The sequence below is a fragment of the Mobula hypostoma genome, chromosome 8 (genome assembly GCF_963921235.1).
Source record: "Mobula hypostoma chromosome 8, sMobHyp1.1, whole genome shotgun sequence".
Classification (NCBI taxonomy): domain Eukaryota; kingdom Metazoa; phylum Chordata; class Chondrichthyes; order Myliobatiformes; family Myliobatidae; genus Mobula; species Mobula hypostoma.
Genome location: NC_086104.1, coordinates 87,663,665 through 87,687,553, shown reverse-complemented (window position 1 = coordinate 87,687,553; position 23,889 = coordinate 87,663,665).

The window sequence follows — 23,889 nt, the reverse complement described above, 5'->3', positions numbered from 1 at the left end:
CTATCTATCCCCCTCATAATTTTAAACACCTCCATCAAGTTTCCCCTCAACCTTCTATGCTCCAAAGAATAAAGACCTAACTTAGAAACATAGAAACATAGAAAATAGGTGCAGGAGTAGGCCATTCGGCCCTTCAAGCCTGCACCGCCATTTATTATGATCATGGCTGATCATCCAACTCAGAACCCCGCCCCAGCCTTCCCTCCATACCCCCTGACCCCCGTAGCCACAAGGGCCATATCTAACTCCCTCTTAAATATAGCCAATGAACAGGCCTCAACTGTTTCCTGTGGCAGAGAATTCCACAGATTCACCACTCTCTGTGTGAAGAAGTTTTTCCTAATCTCGGTCCTAAAAGGCTTCCCCTCTATCCTCAAACTGTGGCCCCTCGTTCTGGACTTCCCCAACATCGGGAACAATCTTCCTGCATCTAGCCTGTCCAATCCCTTTAGGATTTTATACATTTCAATCAGATCCCCCCTCAATCTTCTAAATTCCAACGAGTACAAGCCCAGTTCATCCAGTCTTTCTTCATATGAAAGTCCTGCCATCCCAGGAATCAATCTGGTGAACCTTCTTTGTACTCCCTCTATGGCAAGGATGTCTTTCCTCAGATTAGGGATTATTGTGTGCAAAACTGCACACAATATTCCAGGTGTGGTCTCACCAAGGCCTTGTACAACAGCAGTAGTACCTCCTTGCTCCTGTACTCGAATCCTCTCGCTATAAATGCCAGCATACCATTTGCCTTTTTCACCGCCTGCTGTACCTGCATGCCCACTTTCAACGACTGGTGTATAATGACACCCAGGTCTCGTTGCACCTCCTCTTTTCCTAATCGGCCACCGTTCAGATAGTAATCTGTTTTCGTATTTTTGCCACCAAAGTGGATAACTTCACATTTATCCACATTAAATTGCATCTGCCATGAATTTGCCCACTCACACAACCTATCCAAGTCACCCTGCATCCTCTTAGCATCCTCCTCACAGCTAACACTGCCACCCAGCTTCGTGTCATCCGCAAACTTGAAGATGCTGCATTTAATTCCCTCATCCAAGTCATTACTATATATTGTAAACAACTGGGGTCCCAGCACTGAGCCTTGCGGTACCCCACTAGTCACCGCCTGCCATTCTGAAAAGGTCCCGTTTATTCCCACTCTTTGCTTCCTGTCTACTAACCAATTCTCCACCCACACCAATACCTTACCCCCAATACCGTGTGCTTTAAGTTTCCACACTAATCTCCTGTGTGGGACCTTGTCAAAAGCCTTTTGAAAATCCAAATATACCACATCCACTGGTTCTCCCCTATCCACTCTACTAGTTACATCCTCAAAAAATTCTAAGAGATTCGTCAGACATGATTTTCCTTTCACAAATCCATGCTGACTTTGTCCGATCATTTCACCGCTTTCCAAGTGTGCTGTTATCACATCCTTGATAACTGACTCCAGCAGTTTCCCCACCACCGATGTTAGGCTAACCGGTCTATAATTCCCCAGTTTCTCTCTCCCTCCTTTTTTAAAAAGTGGAGTTACATTAGCCACCCTCCAATCCTCAGGAACTAGTCCAGAATCTAACGAGTTTTGAAAAATTACCACTAATGCATCCACTATTTCTTGGGCTACTTCCTTAAGCACTCTAGGATGCAGACCATCTGGCCCTGGGGATTTATCTGCCTTCAATCCCTTCAATTTACCTAACACCACTTCCCTACTAACATGTATTTCGCTCAGTTCCTCCATCTCACTGGACCCTCTGTCCCCTACTATTTCTGGAAGATTATTTATGTCCTCCTTAGTGAAGACAGAACCAAAGTAATTATCCAATTGGTCTGCCATGTCCTTGCTCCCCATAATCAATTCACCTGTTTCTGTCTGCAGGGGACCTACATTTGTCTTTACCAGTCTTTTCCTTTTTACATATCTATAAAAGCTTTTACAGTCCGTTTTTATGTTCCCTGCCAGTTTTCTCTCATAAGCTTTTTTCCCTTCCTAATTAAGCCCTTTGTCCTCCTCTGCTGAACTCTGAATTTCTCCCAGTCCTCAGGTGAGCCACTTTCTCTGGCTAATTTGTATGCTTCTTCTTTGGAATTGATACTATCCCTAATTTCTCTTGTCAGCCACGGGTGCACTACCTTCCTTGATTTATTCTTTTGCCAAACTGGGATGAACAATTGTTGTAGTTCATCCATGCAACCTTTAAATGCTTGCCACTGCATATCCACCGTCAATCCTTTAAGTGTCATTTGCCAGTCTGTCTTAGCTAATTCACGTCTCATACCTTCAAAGTTACCCCTCTTCAAGTTCAGAACCTTTGTTTCTGAATTAACTATGTCACTCTCCATCTTAATGAAGAATTCCACCATATTATGGTCACTCTTACCCAAGGGGCCTCTCACGACAAGATCGCTAATTAACCCTTCCTCATTGCTCAAAACCCAGTCCAGAATAGCCTGCTCTCTAGTTGGTTCCACGACATGTTGGTTCAAAAAACCATCCCGCATACATTCCAAGAAATCCTCTTCCTCAGCACCTTTACCAATTTGGTTCACCCAATCTACATGTAGATTGAAGTCACCCATTATAACTGCTGTTCCTTTATTACACACATTTCTAATTTCCTGTTTAATACCATCTCCGACCTCACTACTACTGTTAGGTGGCCTGTACACAACTCCCACCAGCGTCTTCTGCCCCTTAGTGTTACGCAGCTCTACCCATATCGATTCCACATCTTCCTGGCTTGTGATCTTGTTCAACCTTTGTCTGTAACTTAGGAGATGAAACCCAGGCAACATTTTAGTAAACCTCCTCTATACTCTCTCAATTTTATTGACATCTTTCCTATAATTCAGTGACCAGAACTGTACACAATACTCCAAATCTGGCCTTACCAATGCCTTATACAATTTCAACATTACATCCCAACTCCTATACTCAATGCTCTGATTAATTAAGGAAGGTGTAAAACCAATAGAGTTTCTGTCATGGAGGACTTCAACTTCTCTGATATAAACTGGGAACTTCTTAGTGCAAGTGGTTTAGGTGGGGCAGAATTTGTTAGGTCTATCCAGGAGAGTCCTACAAGAGGGGAGAGCTGTACTGGATCAGCTGCTGGGTAATCAGCCCGGTCAAGTGACCGACCTTTCAGTAGGTGAGCAGCTTGGGAACGGTATCTGCAACTCCTCAAGTTTTAACATAGCTGTAGATAAGGATAAATATGAACTTTGTGGGAAAGTATTAAACTGGAGATTAGGAGAGCATTAGGCAGGAACTAGGGAGAGTTAATTGAGAACGGTTGCCTTTGGACAAGACACGTGGAGGGTGTTCAAAGACCAACTGCCACAAAGTACATGGCAGCTATGTTTCAGTCTGAAGGTAGGTCAAAGATGGCAAAGTAAGAGAGAGGTGATGAATTTAATCAAGGAAAAGGAGAAGCATGTAAAGCTTAGGAAGCTGGAATCAAACAGTGTGAGGATTATGAGGAAGCTAGAACAGAACTGAAGATAGGAATTAAGAAAGCCAGGAAGGGCCATGAAATGTCCTTGGCAAGTAGGATTACAGAGAATCCCAAGACATTCTATACATACATCAAGAGCAAGAGGTTAACTAGGGAGATGGTAGGGCCTGTCAAGGAAAAAGGGAGGTGCGTTTGCTCGGATGCGGGTGAGATCCTGAATGAGTACTTCGCATCAGTATTTTACCAAGGAGAAGGACGTGGAGGACAGGAAGTTCAGTGTTGGGAGCATAGATATGCTAGGGCTTTTCAAGATAAAGGAGGAGATCTCTTAAAGAGCTTATAGGTGCGAAAGCCCCCAGAGCCTGGTGGGCTGTAGTCCAGGTTATTGAGAGAGGCTGAAATAAGGGGAACCAGTATTGTGTGGGACAAGTTGTGTCTTACTAGCTTGATTGAGTTTTTTGATGAGATGAGGGTGATTGATGAAGGTAGAGCTGTGGATGTTGTCAATATGGACTTTAGTAAGGTATTTTACAATGTCCCTTATGGGAGGCTCATATGGAAGATTAAGGTGCATGGGATCCATTTGGATTCAGAACTGGCTTGCCCATAGAAGACAGAAGGTGGTACTCAAAGGCAGGGGTCCCCAACATTTTTTGCACCACGGACCAGTTTAACATTGACGATATTCTTGCGGACTGGCCAATGGGGTGGGGGGGGGGGGGTTGTTAATCACGACCGGAATATAGGTGATAAGTCAACTATAAGTCACTTATAAGTGGCTAATACACTCAATTTCGTTTCTAAAAGAGTTTATTTCACAAATTTAATATTAAGCATACAGCGCATATTTTCCTTGCATGAATATAGTGATAAGTCAATTATAAGTCACTTATAAGTCAATAGCATCATAATATTTTAAGTAATGTTTGGATATTAAACACACAGTGCATATTTTCCTCGTATGAGCATATGAAATCACTGCAACACAACAATATCACTGAATCAGTGGGAGCCATGGACTTGTTTTCCTGCAACAAGACGGTGCCATTGAGGGGTGATGGGAGACAGCGATACTCGAAGGGGGTTCCTTATGTCCAGTCTATTCCGCAATTTAGTTTTCGTTGCATTCATTGCAGAGATATGTTGGAAATGGAAGCAACGTTTTCAGTGCTTTCGTGGCTATCTCAGGATATTTAGCCTTGACTTTGATCCAGAATGCCAGCAGAGATGTTATGTCAAACATACTTTTCAGTCCACCGTCATTTGCAAGATCGAGGAGTTGATCTTCTTCCCGCGCTGACATGGATGACGCGTGGGTAATGACCTCGCGTGCATTTAAGTTCAACAGTGGGTGTGACAGGGAATGAGGAAAGGTGCAGCTGATTCATATCGCCAAATCATATCGTTTCCTCACGGCCCAGTAGCACATTCTTTGCAGCCCGGTACCAGTCCGTGGCCCGGTGGTTGGGGACCACTGGTCAAAGGGACTTATGCTAGCTAAAAGTCTGTGATAAGCGGTGTTCCACAGGGATCTGTACTGATACCTCTGCTATTTATGATGTATATAAATGACCTGGATGAGAATGTATATGGGTGGATTAGTAAATTTGCAGATGATATGAAGATTTGTGGTGTTAATGGAGGTAGAAGAAGGTAAACAATAACAATACAGAATAGAGGGTAAAAGCTACTGAAAAAGTAAGTGCAAATAAATGACAAAGTCCAAGATCATAAGACCATAAGATATTGGAGGAGAAGTAGGCCATTCAGCCCATCGAGTGTGCTCTGCCATTCAATCATGGGCTGATCCAATTCTTCCAGTCATCCCCACTCTCCTGCCTTCTCCTCATACCCTTTGAAGGAGGTAGATTGTGAGGCCAAGAGCCCATCTTATCATACAAGAGATCTGTTCAAGAATCTGATAACAGTGGTGTCCTTGACCTGGTGGTACATGCTTTCAGGCTTTTGTGTCTTCTGCCTGCTGGGAGAGGTGAGAAGAGAGAATACCCACTGCGTGGGAGATTGTTGATTATACTGGCTGCTTTACTGAGGCAGAGGAAAATATAGATGGAGTCCATAGAGGGGAGGCAGATTTCCATGATGTTCTGAACTGTGTTCACATCTCTCGGCAATTTCTTGTGGTCATGTGCAGATCAGTTGCCGTACCGAGCTGTAATGCATCCAGACAAAATGCTTTTTGTGGTGCATCATTTAAAATTGGTAAAGGTTGATGAGGTCATACAAAATTTCTTTAGCCTCCTGAAGAAGTAGAGGTGTTGGTGAGCTTTACTGGGCATGCTGTCTGAGACAGGCTCTTGGTGATATTTACTCCAAGGAACTTGAAGTTTCAAACTTCTCAAGCTTAACACTGACACAAGCATGTGCCTTTCTGAAGTCAATGACTAGCTCTTTAGTTTTGCTGACACTGAAGGAAAGATTGTCATGAAACCATGTCACTAAGCTCTCTATCTCCTTCCTGTACTCCAACTTGTGATTGTTTGAGATGCAGCATACCAGGGTGGTATCACCTGAAAACTGGTAGATGGAATTAGAGCAAAATCTGGACATGTAGTCAAGAGTGTACAGTGAGTAGAGCTGGGGGCTGAGAAAGCAGCCTTGTGATACACCAGTGTTTAGAATAATATTGGCAGTGTTCTGTCTGTCCGTACTGGTCATGCTCTGTTGGTCAGGAAGTCAAGGATCCAGTTGCAGAAGGAGTCATTGCCTCCCAGGGCCCTGCTACTGGTGATGTGTTTACATGGAGTTACAGCATTGAAGGTAGAACTCTTGTCAAACAATAATCTGACATAACACACATAAGAGTTGCTGGTGAATGCAGCAGGCCAGGCAGCATCTCTAGGAAGAGATACAGTCGATGTTTCGGGCCGAGACCCTTCGTCAGGACTAACTGAAAGAAGAGCTAGTAAGAGATTTGAAAGTGGGAGTGGGAGGGGGAGATCCAAAATGATAGGAGAAGACAGGAGAGGGAGGGATGGAGCCAAGAGATGGACAGGTGATTGGCAAAAGGGATATGAGAGGATCATGGGACAGGAGGCCTAGGGAGAAAGAAAAGGCGGGGGGGGGGAAGCCCAGAGGATGGGCAAGGGGTATAGTGAGAGGGACAGAGGGAGAAAAAGGGGAGAGAGAAAAAGAATGTGTGTATATAAATGAATAACGGATGGCATACGAGGGGGAGGTGGGGCCCTCCCATGATCCTCTCATATTCTTCCTAAGCCTCCTGTCCCATGATCCTCTCATATCCCTTTTGCCAATCAACTGTCCAGCTCTTGGCTCCATCCCTCCCCCTCCTGTTTTCTGCTATCATTTCGGATCTCCCCTCCCCCTCCCACTTTCAAATTTCTTACTAGCTCTTCCTTCAGTTAGTCCTGACAAAGAGTCTCAGCCTGAAACGTCGACTGTACCTCTTCCTAGAGATGCTGCCTGGCCTGCTGCGTTCACCAGCAACTTTTATGTGTGTTGCTTGAAATTCCAGCATCTGCAGATTTCCTCGTGTTTGCGTTTTTAAATAATCTGAATATATGCACTCTTTAATTCTGGTCTTTTGCTCATCCCTGGTTTTAATTATTCTGTCATTGCCTTCAGCTGGAACTTTTAAAATCCTAGATCTTTTAAAATCTCCTTCTTTGATCGAACTTTTATCCATCTGTGTTCACATTCCCATGTGTGGCGTGGTGAAACTTTGTCACCAAAGGCTTTACTTTTGAACTTGCAGTACCCTTTCTAATAAAGACCATTACTGCTATCAAACTTCTCGACCAATCACCTCTTTCACAGCCCCTTCCCGCTGGTGCCGCGGCGCTCTCAGCTATTTCATTCTACCTCGCTTGGTTATTCCTTTGTTGTCATTTTGGCGTCTCTTTTTGCACTAGTTTCGTGTACCAGCCTGAGGTCCTTCTACACTAGTTTTTAAAAATATTCTGTCTTTCTGTTTCTTCCTGCTTAATCTGTCTCTGTTCCACTGTCATCTCTTCTATCTTCCTCTCTGCTCACTTTCCCTCCTTCTTTTGTTCACCAGCAAACCTGCAGATGTTACATTTTGTCTTTCCATATAACTCAGCGATATAAGCTATAAGTAACTGAAGGCCCGGGACTGAACCCTGTTTTCCCTCCAGCAAGGACCCTACTTACGAACTGACGGGACGCCCATTTAGGGCTGTGACAGAATAATTTATATACGCTACTGGTTGTAGGTTCTCTTCACATGAGAAAGCTGTAGTTAACTGTAATTAAGTCCAGGGGTTGATAGCTTTCTGGACACCCAGAGACTTTAAGGATCAAGATGGAGAGTGGGATTAAAGCATAGGATCTGCTCTGATACACTAGAAGGGCAGAATAGACTTAGAGACACTGAATGTTCTCTTGCTGCTCCTCTCTAGTGTGTCCCGATGCAGGGCTGTCCTAGTGACTAAAGTCTAGCCTTGCAGGCCGACCTCGAGTTGTGTGGTGGTCAAAGCCAAGACAACTGCCCTTCATCACAGCAATCTGAGCTGATTGGATCACCACTGAGCTGATGGACACAGGAGAGTGTTCTCTGTCCGGCCAGCTGCTAATTGTCCCAATTTTGCGTTGCCATTCTCTGGATGAGACAGGGCAACAAATCAGACTGACCCTACATTTCCCTGTCATGATGCTCGGAGCTTCAGGTCAGATTCAGGTTTCATCCCTTTTTCTGTCACAGCTTGTTTCAACCTTCCAAAGTTGAAGAATGACCTCCACCCATGGATGCCCGATAGAAGGTGCATGGGGTAACTTCAATCCCCGCCAGATCTGCTCACAACAAAAACTCTCTTCCACCCCTGGAGTACTGGTAGAAGTACATACATTAGGAGCGTTTAAGAGACTGTTAGATAGGCATATGGGTGACAGAAAAACGGGGGGCTATGTAGGAAAAAAGGTTAGATTGATCTTAGAGTAGGTAAAAGGTCAGCACACCATTGTGGGCAATAAGGCCTGAACTGTGCTGTAATATTCTATGTTCATTCTTGCCAGCCATTTACCATGTTGGATCATACTGTTATCTACTGAGTCAATAAGCTACCCAGTACCTGTCTTCCAGTGCTATCCAATGTAATTCCATCTTCACACTGACCTTAGCATTACAACGGAGCACAAAGCAGACGTTGAATACTTTACCTCTTTTCTCTGTCAGCAAAGAACTGACTAACATGTCTGCACAACTTTTAAAAAGTAACCATTATTTGGTGTTACCAAGTGATATTCTGTATGCGTATGGAGAAAAAAAGTCCTTGGCAATTTGATCAGAGAGTCTATGAAGCTAAAAGTATAACACTTGCAGTGCCAATATCTCCATGATTTCTGAGCAAATATAATAATCAAATTAACATCTGCTGGATCACAGGTTTATTGTAGATGAATTTACTCCCTCTACAATTAACATATCTCATGTGTAAAATAAATTAATTTTAATTTACCATTATCTGAAATTGCAAGGAACAGTTCAAAGTTGTACTTTGGTTGTTTTGGTTATTGATGCAGACACTGAGGAATTTAAATCAACATTCATGTTTCCAGTACCCCTGCCTTCTCCCAGCCATTAATGATTGCAGGAGCACAGATGGTTGAATCCTCTGATCTATATGGCCAGAGAAATCATAAACAGATTCCTTTGATATTGAACTTTTCATTTGTTAAAATAATCAACACAGGAAATATTTTCTGTATTTTCACAGCAAAATGAAGACATCTGAGGACCCTGCTAGTCAGCACAGGGCATTGAGAATCTTTTTGATTGAACAGGAATATTTACATTTTGTTCCACACACACACACACACACACACACACACACACACACAAGAATTTACCTGCAAACTAATTTCTTAATGTTGAACCATTTGACCAAAAATCAGTTAAACAAGAAGTAGTTGAAAGAGAAGTCCTCTTTTCTTTTAGTTGTTTCTTTGGTAGTTTGTATTAGAAAAGTGCAAAAGTCTTTTTTCCCTCACATTTCTGTGCCTAACATTTGACTGTGAGCCACTCAACAGTTGATGTGCACAGATCCTAAGGAAAATGTTTGAATAGATTTCTGACACAGACTTACTGACTGCCGGTGAGAGTGAAATCCCCTCTCTCCCCCCACTGTGTTCATACACCCTTTACTTACACTCTGGGTCAGAGGTTCATAACTGTTTTTATGCAATGGACCCCTACCATTAACTGAGGGATCTGTGGACCCCAGGTTGCGAATCCTTGCTCTAGGTGATCTGCCCTGGGATCTTGCAACTCGTGATCCAATTCAGACCAGAAACGCAACCAGTCAGACTAAGGAATGAATTTCAAGCTAGGTTTTCATTGACCTTAGACTCAAGCACCTTATTATACCTTTGGGAAGTAAATAAGGAGGCTGAGGCAAGTTAGAGAAGGTGTCAAAAGTTGAGGGAGGGAAAACATGGAGCTGTCAGTTACCATGAAGTGGTTTAAACAAGTACTTCTTGTTTCATAATAGTGCCTTTGATTTCTTGTTCTGACAGCAGTTTATTTGCGATCAATTTTTTTTTTGGATTCTGCATGCTTTTATTGAGGATAGAGGTTGGGCTGCATAGGTGAGAATACAAAAGTTCTTGGGTCCATTCTGAGCTCTGTGACACCAAGATCTTAGCTTTTAGCTTTGGCAAGTTGGTTCTCTTGCTATGAGTTTATATATGCAATGCTTGTACGTAAGCTTCCAGTCGTTGCCAGTCTGGGCTCTGCTCCATTACATTTTGGACCTAATGACTCAATACTATCAAGATATTAAAGCAACAGCCTCACAATGTACCTTTTCCCGACGTATAGATTTAGTTGTACTCTCTTTTGCTATTCTTCAGATTAAAATAAATGATATTTGAGTTGTGAGTGTGAAGCAGCCACTGGGTTGTGCTTCATCCAGCCCAGGTCTCCAGTTTGCTCCTCATACTATTCTCATGGCTGCTCACTGCTTGGCGTGAGTCCAGATGCAAAGTGACTGATTGTACCCTCTGTTTCCTCCCTGTGCCACCCGGGAACAGAAGAGTGGAATGCACTGACACCCGAGGGGCACTTTGCCCGCGGTTCTCTTCAAAGATGTCGGTAAGATATAAGTAATAAACAATCTGCTGGACGAATTGCTTGGTCAAACAGCATTTGTGGGAGAAAAGGAAACGTCAACGTTTTGGCTTGAAACACAGCATCATAAATGTGTTTCACACCCATGTAATGTATTTGAAGCTGAACATGGTACTCCATGGCATTGATGCTTGTGTGATGAAGGTTGAATTTTATTTTCTCCTTGTTTCTATATTACCTTCAATGCTCACTTCACTCTCCTCCAAATTCACTGAAAAGACAAGGTGGGGGCCGGGCAATGTTGGTGTTCCTTCCCAGGCCAAACTCTGTCAGGGGAAGAGATTACTGGGTAGAAAACAAAAATCAAGGATGTGTTCAAAGACCTTGAGGAAATGCAAAATCCCCTCTAACTCCTGGGAATATCTGGCCCATGACTAGTGAAGAAGGAACATTCGGGGTGGAATGGAGGACTTTGATGCCATGCATCAGGAGCGCACAAGAGGCTCTGCATAAGCAGCGGAGGGATCAGACCATCTCACAAGCTGCATATTCTGCCAGCCACCCCTTGCCCCAGCTATGGAACAACGTATAGTCCCCATGTTAGCTTCCTTAGACACTTCAGAACCCCCCAAACTGGAAAGGTGTCATCATCAGTCACAAAGAACTGCCTGCAGAGACAAAGTAGCTATTTAGACGTGATGTTGCTAAGATTGTTCTGTTTCAGAACCACTGCCACGTAGAACTTAAGGTATGCATACAACTCCAGATCATAGCACCTGTGAGGACCCAGGCAAATGCACATGGTTAATGGAACATTATTTGAAAGGGAAGAGACATAAATCAAAGAAAGGCAAAGATTTGGATCAGCCATGATCTGATTAAAATGCAGGAGAGCCCTGAGGGGACCAAAAAGGGTTAGTCTTTTTCTCCTGTCCAGTTCTGAATGTTTAAAACATCTATTTCAGCTCTTTCCATGCTGAACACAATGAAAGGAAATGTTCCTTTCTTCTGTTTAGTCAATAAGATTCATTTAGATTTTGTTCTGTCATAACTTTTTACATGATTGAAATGATTTCCAGATTTATTTCTCTCTAAGGGCTATCTTGCTTCTGGAATCAATATCAGAGCAGGCCTCACATCAGCTATTCCTCACAGACAATGGGAGGTGGGGGTGGGCTGTGTGGGAGAAGGATGTCTTGTTCTTCCATTTCCTCTTCTTTCAAGCAATTCTCTAATTAGCAATGCAACACAATCTCTTAAACTTTTCTTTAACAGTACAGTATTTCTTTTGTTGGATCCAATATATTGTACATTATTTGTTTTGAATATCCTTGCTGGGTTTGTATTATATTGGGACTCAGTTGTCATGAACTTGAAGGCCTCTGCACCGTGCTGAAGGGTGTTGGCTTCGAGGTTTCTCCAGCACCAGTATTTACTAAACATTGTCTTAAAGCAAGTTGTTAAGCCCTTGTGCTCTCTATTTAATCTTGTCAAGTTAATTGTGACTGGCACAAGTTTCCACATTCTGTGATTATTTAAAGGGGACTATTGTTTTAGCACTTTGGCAGAGTCCTTGTGGTTGTGGAGAATGATTTGTCTCACGGTGTTTTGCTCAGTTGTGCTACCGATGCTCTATTGGCATTCCTATGTCTAAGCTCTTGCTCCTGCCTCTTCATAGGGAGTCTGCCGCTCTTGGGGTAAGTGGGGTAAGTCACTACCAGCGCCCACAGTGATGGAGCCTGGCATCCCTCTACACCTGAGTCGAGTTGATGCCAGTGCCCACTGTGGCAGTCAGTATAATAGAGCTGGAGGAGGAGAAGATAGTGGCGATGTCTGTTATTTGTCAAGTAGGGGACCGTGCACAATTCTGATTTGATGGAGACAGACGTGAGAGTACGGAGGAACATCTGGAGAAACTTTTGAAATGCCCACTTCGCTGCCGCTGTTACAGTGTGGTCCGGAATCTCCGGAGGGGAAGGCCCTGAATCCTCGGCTTTGCTTGCTTCGGCGGCCGGGACAAGGTCAAAGGCGCTCTGCAGAGGATGGCGCTCGGGAGGTTGTATCGGAGGGGCTGGTCAGAGACGCGAAGTTTTTGGACGGACGGACTCAGTGTCAGCTGTGGTAGGGTGCTTCCAATGCATTGGCAGTTGTCAGTGCCTGGAGGTTTATGGCAGGGAGTTTCTCCCTTTGCCCCCTGCTATCAGGCACTCGGGAGTCGATCGACTCGGGATTTTGAGACTTTTTTTACCGTGCCCATGGTCTGTTCTTTATCAAATTATGGTATTGCTTTGCACTGCTGTAACTATATGTAATAATTATGTGGCTCTGTCAGTGTTAGTCTTTGGTTTGTCCTGTTTTTCTGTGATATCACTCTGGAGGAACATTGTATTATTTCTTAATGCATGCATGCATTTCTAAATGACAATAAACGAGGACTGAGTGTTCTCATAATCCAATCTAATCTAATATTATGTTGACTATTGTCTAGGAGCTTCAGACCAAGTTTTACTTCTGTACTTAAAACTAATGACAAGCACTATATGGGCTTACCTCACACTGAGAGCTGCATTGATAGATCACATGACGATTCTCACTCTCTACATACCTAAAAGGATAAAAATTAGAGACAGCAGTACTCATAGAACCTGCTCTATGAGCCTGCTTTGCCATTGATGACCTACCTCAGTGCCATCTTCCAGCACGGCTCCAACATCTCTTGGCTTCCATAAAGCCCAGAAATCTGTTGCTTGTCTGTCGGAGTCATACCACATGGAAATAGGCCCTTTGGCTCGATCATCAACCAAGTCTGTTGTCTAAGCTAGTTCCATCTGCCTGCAGTTGGCCCAGATCCTCTAAGACTTTCCAATCCTTGTAATGTCCAAATTCCTTTCAAATGTTGTTAATGTACCTGCCTCAACTATTTCCTCTGACGGCTTATTCCATATACACACCACTCTTTGGTTTAAAAAATTCTCCCCTTTCAAGCTAAGTGTAGGTCTCTAGTTCTTGATTTCTCAGTCCTGGGGACAAAAGATCTGTGCATTGACCCTATCTGTGCCCTCATGATTTTATATACCTCTATAAGATCAGGGGACGGGCCCCTGCACACGTAGCATGCAGGCCCCCCGGCATGTGGACACGCCCTGATGCTTGCGGACCAGATCCCCAGCTATGGGTAAATAGCCCCACTGCCTTGTGGGAAGCCTCAGGGAGAGACAAAGACTACTGGAGTAATCCCAGACAGCAAATCCAGAATGGACCCCTCAGGCAGCTGGACGTCGTTAAACATCCTTCTGGCAGATCCTGTAGCCAAGCTGGTGCCAAATGTATTGCTTTGCTTTCCTTTGGACTCCACTGGTGAGGCCTTGAGGGGGATCTTGATGACTCGGCATCTCAGGATCTCTATACCTTTCGCCCGATGATGATGATCTTCACTCCTTGTCTTTCGAGGCAGACGGATGCCAACCACCAGTGAGATCACCCCTCATTCTCCTGTGTTCGAAAGTAAAAAGTCGTAGCCTGCTCAACCTTTCTCCATCACTCAGTCCTTTGAGACAGGTAAACCTTCCCATAAATCTCCTCTGCAGCCTTTCTGGCACCTTTCCTATGGCAGGGTGACTAAAACTAAACACAATATTCCAAATGTGACCTCAGCAAGATTTTGGGCCACTGTTTTGTTCTGGTTTGTGTTGTTTTGCTGAGCATTGTGGGAGAGCTGTGTTGGCACTGGAATGTGTGGCAACACCTGTGGGCCGGCCCCACAGTATATCATTAGGCTGTGGTGGTTGTTAACACAAATGACGCGTTTTGCTGTATGCTTCAATGTACACGTGATAAATAAATGAATCTGAATCTGAACTGCGATATAACATCCCAATGACTACACTCAAGGTCCTGAGTAATGAAAGCCAGAGTACCAAAAGACCTCCTCACCACCCTGTCTACCTGTGATGCAGGTTTCAGAGAGCCATGTACTTGTACTCAAAGATCTTTCTGTTCTACCACGCTCCCCAGGGCACTACCATTCACTGTGAGAGTCCTATCCTGATTTGTCTTCCCAAAATGCAACACCTCCCACTTACCTGAAGTAATCTCCATCCACCTTCTAACCTGAATGAACTCTATGACTGAGCGTCCGCAGTCAGTCAAAGTAGAGAAAACCGAAGGTACTGAGCAAAGAAATTTCTTCTCATTTCACTCATGAATGGCATCCCTCTTATTCTCAGTTTGGACCCACTAGACCAGGGGCTCCCAACCTTTTTTAATGCCATTGACCAGTAACATTAAGCAAGGGGCCCATGGACCCAGGCTGGGAACCCCTGCTCTAGACGCACACCCTTCATTCAGGGAAAGCAACGTCCCTGAATCTATCCTGGCAAGCCCTTGAAGAACTTTGTAAGTTTTAACTAGATCTCTGGTCACTCTGCGAAACACTGAAATTTACTGGCAAACTGTTTCTGTTCAATCCTTTGGCAATGTAGAAATAAAAGATGCTTATGTTCTTTCCAGCACTGTGTATGATCATTCCATTCACTTTGACACCTGTTCTTTAATGTGGAGATCAAAAAGGAATACAAGAGAATAGGTAGTAAATGTGGGGAAGACTATGTCTACAGAGTCTTTGAACTCATCTCTGTTTTCAATTCAAGCTTTTTTCCCAATAACCTGGAGTAGAGATCTGGAAGTTCAGTTATGTGTAAAATGGAACACTTTCTTTTGCAGTGTGCTACTATTGCTACTGTACCAGGAGTGTAGCACCTACTGTGTTGGAATAGGCATTCAGGATATGGCTGGGTGCACTTTAAAATCCTCATTATAACATGGATCCTGCCTGTAAAGTTAGGACCATTTTAAGAAATTTGCTTGTCATAGATCATGACTCACTAACAATCATAGCCACAACAACCCTGGAGGAACACCAGGGTGGCATGGTAGCATTAATGGTTAGCATTAATGGTTAGCCCAATACTTTACAGCAGTGTTTCCCAAATTGTTTTAGCCCAACACCCCCTAAAGCACTTGCCAATGCCCCCCCCCCATAAAGCACTTTCATTCTTACCAACGCCCCTCTTAGGCACAAAATACTTTCTGGCACCCCCATAGTGTAAAAACATGTCCACCATATGCTAATGTGAGAAAATTATCCTGCTTTAAACTTTTATTTGTCTTTAAACCTAACATACTCTGTACCTGTGCATTGTATAGCAGCTTCGATATCAATGTGATCCTTGAGCTTGATGGTTTTTAACAAGAGTTTAAATATCTGGTTCAAGTTGTGACAGCAAATTACTTAAGACCCCATGCATAATAATGTCCCAGTGGTTTCTGTTTTTTGTGAGTATGTGGTTCACTGCACTGAAGCCTCTTTCAACAAGGTAGTAGGCTGGAAATACAAAGAAGAGCAGTTTGGCTCTTCTCCAAAGACCAGGAAACCATATGACAGTGTAGCCACATACCACAGAAGCCAACATTTTTGAATATCATTTTTGTTTCTTCATCATTCTGAATTTTGATAATTACTTCTTGCAAGCAGTCTTCCTGTTCTTCCACCTTGCAAGGAAGTGGGTTGATTACTCAATCTGGAACCTCCAGATCGTTCAAATCCTTGAATTGATTCTGACAATCCTTCTTCAGTGACTCCAGGTGTAAGCAGTTACAAATCACCGTCTGTGAAAGAGAGTGCCATATTTTCCATGTGTGAGAACATTCTTCTCCCAATGTTTTGCTCATATATTTCCAATTTTCCTATAAAAGTGGACACTGCACTATTTGCCTGTATTAAATTGAAATTTTCACTGTGCAGTTTCATATTTAGAATTTTCATTTTGTCATTCAGATCAGCTAGGTATGCTACGTCTCCGCGTAGAATTTCAATCTTGTTTTCCAAGCTCTTGTCGACTTTGAGCAAAGATTTAACCACAGTGTCAAAAAGATCAGAGACATGTTTTAAGCAGCAGTCTTTTGACAGCCAACACACTTCAGTGTGAAGAAGCAAGCATTCAAACTCTTCATCATTATCTTGGTGTAACTGGTGAAATATTCTGCTATTTAATATATGAGCCTTAATTTTGTTGATAGCAGATATTACAAGAGTCATGCTTGAAAAGTGCCACTGGCTGAGCTTTTTGTCTGCAAGATGTTGTTGATAAATTACACAATGGATTGCAAACAGACTTGGAATTTCCTTTTTCATAAATGCCACTAAACCAGCATGGCAACCTGTCATATATGGTGCTCCATCAGTTGCACAAGAAATCATGTTCCTAATAGGAATACTTTTATCCTCAATATACATTTTGAGCTCACCATAGATTGATTCTTTGTTGATATTTGTTTTTAACATTTTTACAAAAGAGGATCTCTTCATAAGCTTTTTCATTTTGATAAACCGCATATATGCCATCAGCAATGCCTCATTGTCTTACACAGTTGACTTATCCAAATTCTGTTTTTTGTAGCTCTGTGCATATTTGCTACTCAATGTCTTCACTCATTTTGTCAATACGACGAGCTACAGAGTTATTACTCAGAGGAATTGATTTCAAATTACTGGTATCCATTTTGAGAGCAGTGGTGAGCACTTCTGATACAGCAGGCATTACTAATCTTTCACCAAATACATGAGATTTTCCACACTTTGCTATCATTTTGGAAATGCTATAAGAAGCAATGAGACCACTATCAAGGTCATTTTTAGCTTTCTTGGAAAATTACTTGAGTGTGCAATGTTTTTCAAATGCTCCTTTCATCTTCTGGAACTGAGTAATACCATAAGTAGCCCTTTCAGGGTGTCTTTTATGGAAGTGTCCCTGCAATCTTGATGGTTTCATGGCTTCGTTAGACAGTACAATATTACAAATAAGACACATGGGGTGTCACTGATCAGACATGAACAGAATAAAACCATACTCTGGGTATATAACATTACATTGATGCACTTTACGTAGATTCTGTTTCTTAGCAGGATTAGAATTCAAGGCTTCACCACCTTCAGGTTCATAGAGATTGTGCCGTATGCATTTATCCATCATTAATGGACTCAGTTAAATTAAAAAAGATTAACACTATCTGGGAATGTCTATCAGATGTTGACAACGGCAGTGCGCTGACACGGATAGAACGATGGTGGCGGCACACAAAGGACAGGTGAGGAGAAGATGAAGATGATCACAACAGTGAAAATTACGTTGACAAGGATTCAGATTGGAATCTGAACATTAGTTGAGATAGAGCTGATGTTCAGCAAGCTACCTTTATACTATTCCAGTTAGCATGATTGACCAATCACGTAATGTCTCATAATTCCCAAAGATGGTTCTTGACTGCAGATACAAAGCCAAGGTCGCTTTGAACACTTCACGAGGAATCCTCAGAGTTGGCAGGTCACTGATTGGCTCTATTTCACCGTTTGGTTCCGGCCAGCACTGTATCAATGTGTAACTGGTTTTCCATAGATCTGTATAGAAAGTTGAGAGGGTGTACTTGACTTACCAACTGTTAAATTGCATGAACTCGTTCCGTGCTGCGAGTCAAGGGGAACTGCTGGGAATCCTGGTTGCTAATTTATGCATCCCCAATAATGTCTGTTCGGCTGGTAAGGTCAGATGAGATTGCTGGGTTTCAGACGTGTTGTGACGATGAGTGCTCACAGCCTACAGAGCCTTGGTTCTTCCTGCGTTGCAATGCTTCATCCTTTTGAGTGCCCCCAATTTCTCCTAACGGCCCTTTAGAGCACATAGGCACCACCTTGGGGAACAGGACCACCCCCGTTGGGAATCAAAGGTTTACAGCAAGCAAGATTCGAATTCAATTCCCACCACTGTCCGTAAGGGGTCTGTATGTTCTCCATGTTAACGCGTGGATTTCCTCCGGGAGCTCCGGGTTCCTCCACATTCCAAAGACATACATATAGGAAGTTGCAGGCACACAACGTTGGTGTTGGAAGCATGGACATACATAGGCTGCCCCCAGCATATGTTTGGACTGTATTGGTCATTGACGAAAACGATGCATTTCACTGTATGCTTCCATGTTTCAATGTATATGTGACAAACAAATTTAACCTTTCATCTTTTCTTTAGTAGGCTCTTTGTGGCTTAGTTGTTCATTTCCCCAAAGGTGTCACTTAACATCCCTGTTTTATAGAAATGATTCTCAACTTCTGGGAACAATTTGGTCACTTGCTGCTTTTGCCTGTAGGAGAGTTTGAAAGGAATTCTTACTATAGACCCAATTTGTTTCAGTTGCTTACTTGAGCTATGATATTCATTCAGCATACAAACCAAATACCTGGGGAAAAAGACATGAGATTTTATTTAATGCAAAGTGCATACTAGGTGACCACTTGGCTGAGAAACCAACGCTCCACCCATCAAGTCCATCTGGCGCTCTCTGTTGCAAGCCTTTTTAATCCCTCTTCTCAGTCCCACATTGGTCTGACTATCCTTGGTGTCCTTCACTACCTGGATGAGGGTAAATACAAACTGCCTGGGTAGTCTACATGTTGAATTCAGGTAAACTGCTCTCCCTTTGATTCTTATCTCTCTATTCCTGATTTCCATCCATTTCCTCCTACACCCACCCAGCACCCATCACCCTGCTTCTTTCCCCTCCCCCACCCATTCCAGCCGTCCGTCACTCACACACTACTTGCTCTTGCTTCCTTCCCTTCCCTTACTTATACTGGCTTTTTCCCCTCTATCATTCATATCAAACGAGGGGCTTTGATGCAAAATGTCAATGTCTGTTTCCTTCAATGTATTGGCTCATTGAGTTCCTCAAACATCTTACTTGTTGAATGACATTTTATACAAAACTTTGAATAAATACCTGTATACCACAATTCAGAAAACAAAGTAATTGTTTTTTAACACAGATCAGAATAAAGAAACTACATCATGGAATGACTTGATTTTATCTGATTTTCATAGGTTTGTTCAGCTTACAACATGAGGAGGGTTCCCATAGAGTTCAACACCCCACGTCTTTGTTCCAAAATAGGAGAAATATATTCTGCAAATCTGTTTTGCAAGTTTCCTTCTGACAAAACAATCAGCTTTTCAAAGTTCAAAGTAAATTTATTATCAAAGTACATAAATGTTCCATATACTAGCCTGAGACTTATCTTCTTCTGGGCATTCGTAGTAAACAGAAAGAACCACAATAGAGTCAATAAAGAATGCACATGACAGAGATGGAAAAATAACCAATGTGCAAAAGACAACAAACTGTGTAAATACAAAAAGAAAAGTAAATAAATAAACAAACAAACAAACAAACAAAAATGTTGAGAACACAAATTGTAGAGTCCTTAAAAGTGAGTCCATGGGTTCTGGAATCAGTGTCAGGGTGAGTGAAGTTATCCCCCCTAGTTCAAGGGCCTGATGATTGAGGGGTAATAACCTTTCCTGAACCTGGTGGTGTGGGACTTCCTGATGACAGCAGTGAGAAGAGAGCACCTTTCTGCCATACAAATAATCAGGGTATATTCTGGAGTTATGTTACATATATAGCAAATTTCAATTTCAACAACAACCAGTCTTCAGATCTGAATGTGGACTGCAGATTGAATTTAAAATGCAGCTCAGAACAATGGTCTTCCTGGCTGATTGCAAGCCAGGATACGTCCATTGACCTGAGATGTCTGCATATGCATGATTGCAGCTCAGAGACGGTGGTGATTAACACTCATTTTGGGTGTGTTAGTGTGAAGCTCTAGGAGTTTAAAAATTATGTGCAACTCAAAGGAGGTATTACGAATGCACTGTAACTGTAAAAATTGTCCTGTTGTTACCTTTGTTCTTTAACATATAAAAATGTCATGTAATATTGGGGTTGGAAGCCTCTTCCAAGAAGGTCTCCAGTATGAAGCTTGCTTGTTGTGCTGAATAAAGACTTTTACACCACCAGCTTCTGTGTGTTTCTGGTGACTTCAATCACAATCACAACACATACCACTTCTTTTTTCAAAACACCTCAGCCCTGCTGGTTACTGTTTTGGGAATATAATTAATGTAATTAATTCTTTAAAGAAGTTAAATCCTAGTCAGTATCAGGTACTTCTGAACATTATTTTGGTCCATGTATGCCCAATACTGAGGTAGAGAATCCCCTCCCTCCAGTTATTCCCATCTCTCTCCCAGCACAACTTAACTTTTTAAATAATTTGTACTACAGGTTTACCCTTTGCACATTCAAAGTTATATCAGTTTGAATGTGATATATTAGTCTGTCTTATGGTAGTTAGTACTTTCTATAATAATGTCTAGGAGACACCAGGATCTTCAGAACAAGGCTCTGCATTTTATTGGATACTAACAACTAACACGTGTGCTTATGTCATACGTATGATGATGTCATTGCAACATATGCAAGCCGAATGCCTTTGAACATCTGCATACAAATATACCACTGCTTTCTCCTTTTGGAAAAAAACATCTCATATGCCAACAGCAAATGTGTTCATTCAGTTAAGTAGCTTTCTCAGATACACCTTCATAATTGTTTTTAGGCCTCTGATGTGATAGTAACTTCTTAGCCTGAAGAATTTATGACACCCCGAGGCAACACATTGTTGACTTGTGTTCCCCCCGCTGACGTAGTTTTCCATACATCCATGGAAGAAGTTCATCTTCATGTATTCCTCCAGCATGATCTGGTGTATCTCTTCTTGCAATCATTTGGACCGTGTGGCGATCCTTTTTCACAAGGTTTAATACTTCAGATGTTTACTACCACATCAAAAGCCCATTTCCTTCGATCATACAGTATTTGCTCAATGTTCATGTTGCTTGAACCACTTATCTTTGGTTGTTCCAGTGGGTTGTCAGGATATGAAACTTGATTTTCTTTCTCAGCTGCTGTTTTTCACTTGTCTTGAAATTAGGCTGTGGTAAACTAAAGTGCTTTAGAAATCTGCAGCTGCTCCACTGTGTTGATGGATGTGATAAAATGTGACAAATTATTATACGTCTATATCAAGGAAGCTAAGTGGTGATTCATAGTCAAACTCAAACAACATCATAATAATGCACCAGCAAAGAACTGAAATGGATTGTAACGAGGCACGAGCTACTGACAGTGTTAATATTTGAGGATTGCAGTTTATTTTGAAGTTATTTGTGAACTTTCTGCAATTTTAACAGCAGCAAAGGTACTGATTCATTTTTATCATCCAACAGGGAACAAAGAAGGGCGCCTGAGTGTCGGGAAAAATCTTTAAAGAAGCATATGTTCTCGGGACGCACAAGCTTCACAATGATCCAATAATTGGCTGACATATTTAAATATGGCATGGCTCAATGCACTATTGCTGGTTTTACTCTGGCACAGCAGTAAATGTGTTGTTGTCTTTGTACAGTTCACTTATTTTATTCAGAGGGAAGCTATACGGTGTCGGGGCAGTATATCGTGATAGAAAGTGGAATGTATCAGCGGTATCCTTTAGGATACATAGCCCTCTCTGAAATGGTCACATCATTCACCTGCATTTCTGTTGGGATACCTTTGGTGGTTTTGTTCTACACTCTCAGCACATTGATACAATACCTTCTGTTATTTTTTGACTTAAAATTTTCTGTCAGAGATAGAGCACTGCAACAGGCCCTACAGTGCCACCCAATTAGATCCATGCGCCAATTAACCTACTGACCTGTACGCCTTTGGATTGTAGGAGGAAACCCTGCACAGTCGTAGGGAGAACACACACACTCCTTACAAATCGCAGCAAGAATTGAACCTGGGTTGCTGGTGCTGTGATAGACCCTCAGTGCGCTAACCACTAGGCTGTTGTGCTGCCCTGACCCTTGGTCAGCATTTGAAGCCCCTGTCAATAGCCTCCATGCTGACAATACCAGTATGTTATTGCATGTAACTCATCTGATGATTCATTTTCTCAGATTGTTGAGAATGACAATAATATTCTCCACCCCCATTCCATTTCAGGTGCGGTCAAAGAGATTGGTTTCAGGCAATCCTTGCAGGAAGAGTAAGAGGTGGAAAAATATGAAGTAATTTAGGAAGCACACTATGTATCTTAGAGCTCACACAGCTGAAAGGAAATTAGTGTAAGGGAAATTGTTTGGTAATAGCAGCCGGCAGTGATCCCTACTACGACCAGTGTGACCACTTGCTGGGAAGAGACTCATTTATGCTTCAGATCAAGGACCTTGTCCTTCAGTATTTGTTACATCCAGCAGAAGTGTACATGTGCTAACATAGCTAAAAGCAGAGAAAATGGCACATTGTATTAACTCGAGGGACAGTAGATTTCTAAGGTGTTATTCACTTTGCTGCACTGAAAATCACCACTCAGTCCATTGGTATCTGGCAAATTTTGAGTGCCTAGATTGCACTCGTTAAAGGAGTGGGAAGCTCCCTTTACCACATGTCAGTCGGGGCTCAAAGGCCTGTTTTATGGCCCTGTCTCAGATTTGTCATTGTGGAGCAGAGCTTGTCCAACAATATCTCAAGCAACATTTCTTAGCAGTCTATATAATAGTCCTTAAAGCAGGAGATGAGGACCACCTACTCAATGCTCTGTGATATCTTTATTCTCTCTATCTGTGTGTGACAGCAGGAGTGGGAGTACGGGGTCAGAGATGCTCTCAGCAAAGGACTGAGTGGGAATCAAAGCTCAATAGCTTCATGGAGATGCCTCATTTCCAGGCAATCCATGTTTCACTAGGGTCACGTTCCAGACACAGTGCCTGATTCCCAATGGCTCCCACTACCACATGTATCTCCTATCAATGTAACTGCAGAGTCCTCCCTCTCAACACACATGCGGTTATTGGGTTCATCAGTGAAGACCTGGCACAGAAACCTACTCATGATTACAAAACACATGAAAACACGATAAGGCACAAAAGTAGCAACTTAAACAAGTCACATGACACATTTATCCATTTGCGATCTCTCAGAGCACACAAGTGCTGGAGTGGTTCAGACTAAAGCACTTCCACGGGAGCAAGTTGTTCCACTTACAGACTGGCATCAATTGTACAAATGACAAAAGGGGAACTGCCTTTGGAGCAATTCTCAGTGTCACATTGCTAAGCCACTTTAAACAAGATGTGGCATAGAGAGGTTCCTGTGGGCAAAATTATTGTTACAAAACATGAGAATGTTCTACATGCAAACTGGGCATGTAATTAGCTCTTCTACTGAGAGAGGTTGGATATAGCTTGTTTCCTTGAATTTAGAGAACACCACTGTGTTCTGGGCACTATAGGGAGCACTGAGTGAGCAGGAAACATCTACATAATTGTTGCTGTCAAAGTGCCCCTACATTATTGGGTAGGGACAATAACGTGTCCATCACTCTTGCTTGAAGCAGAACTGTATAAGAGTCCGGGACTT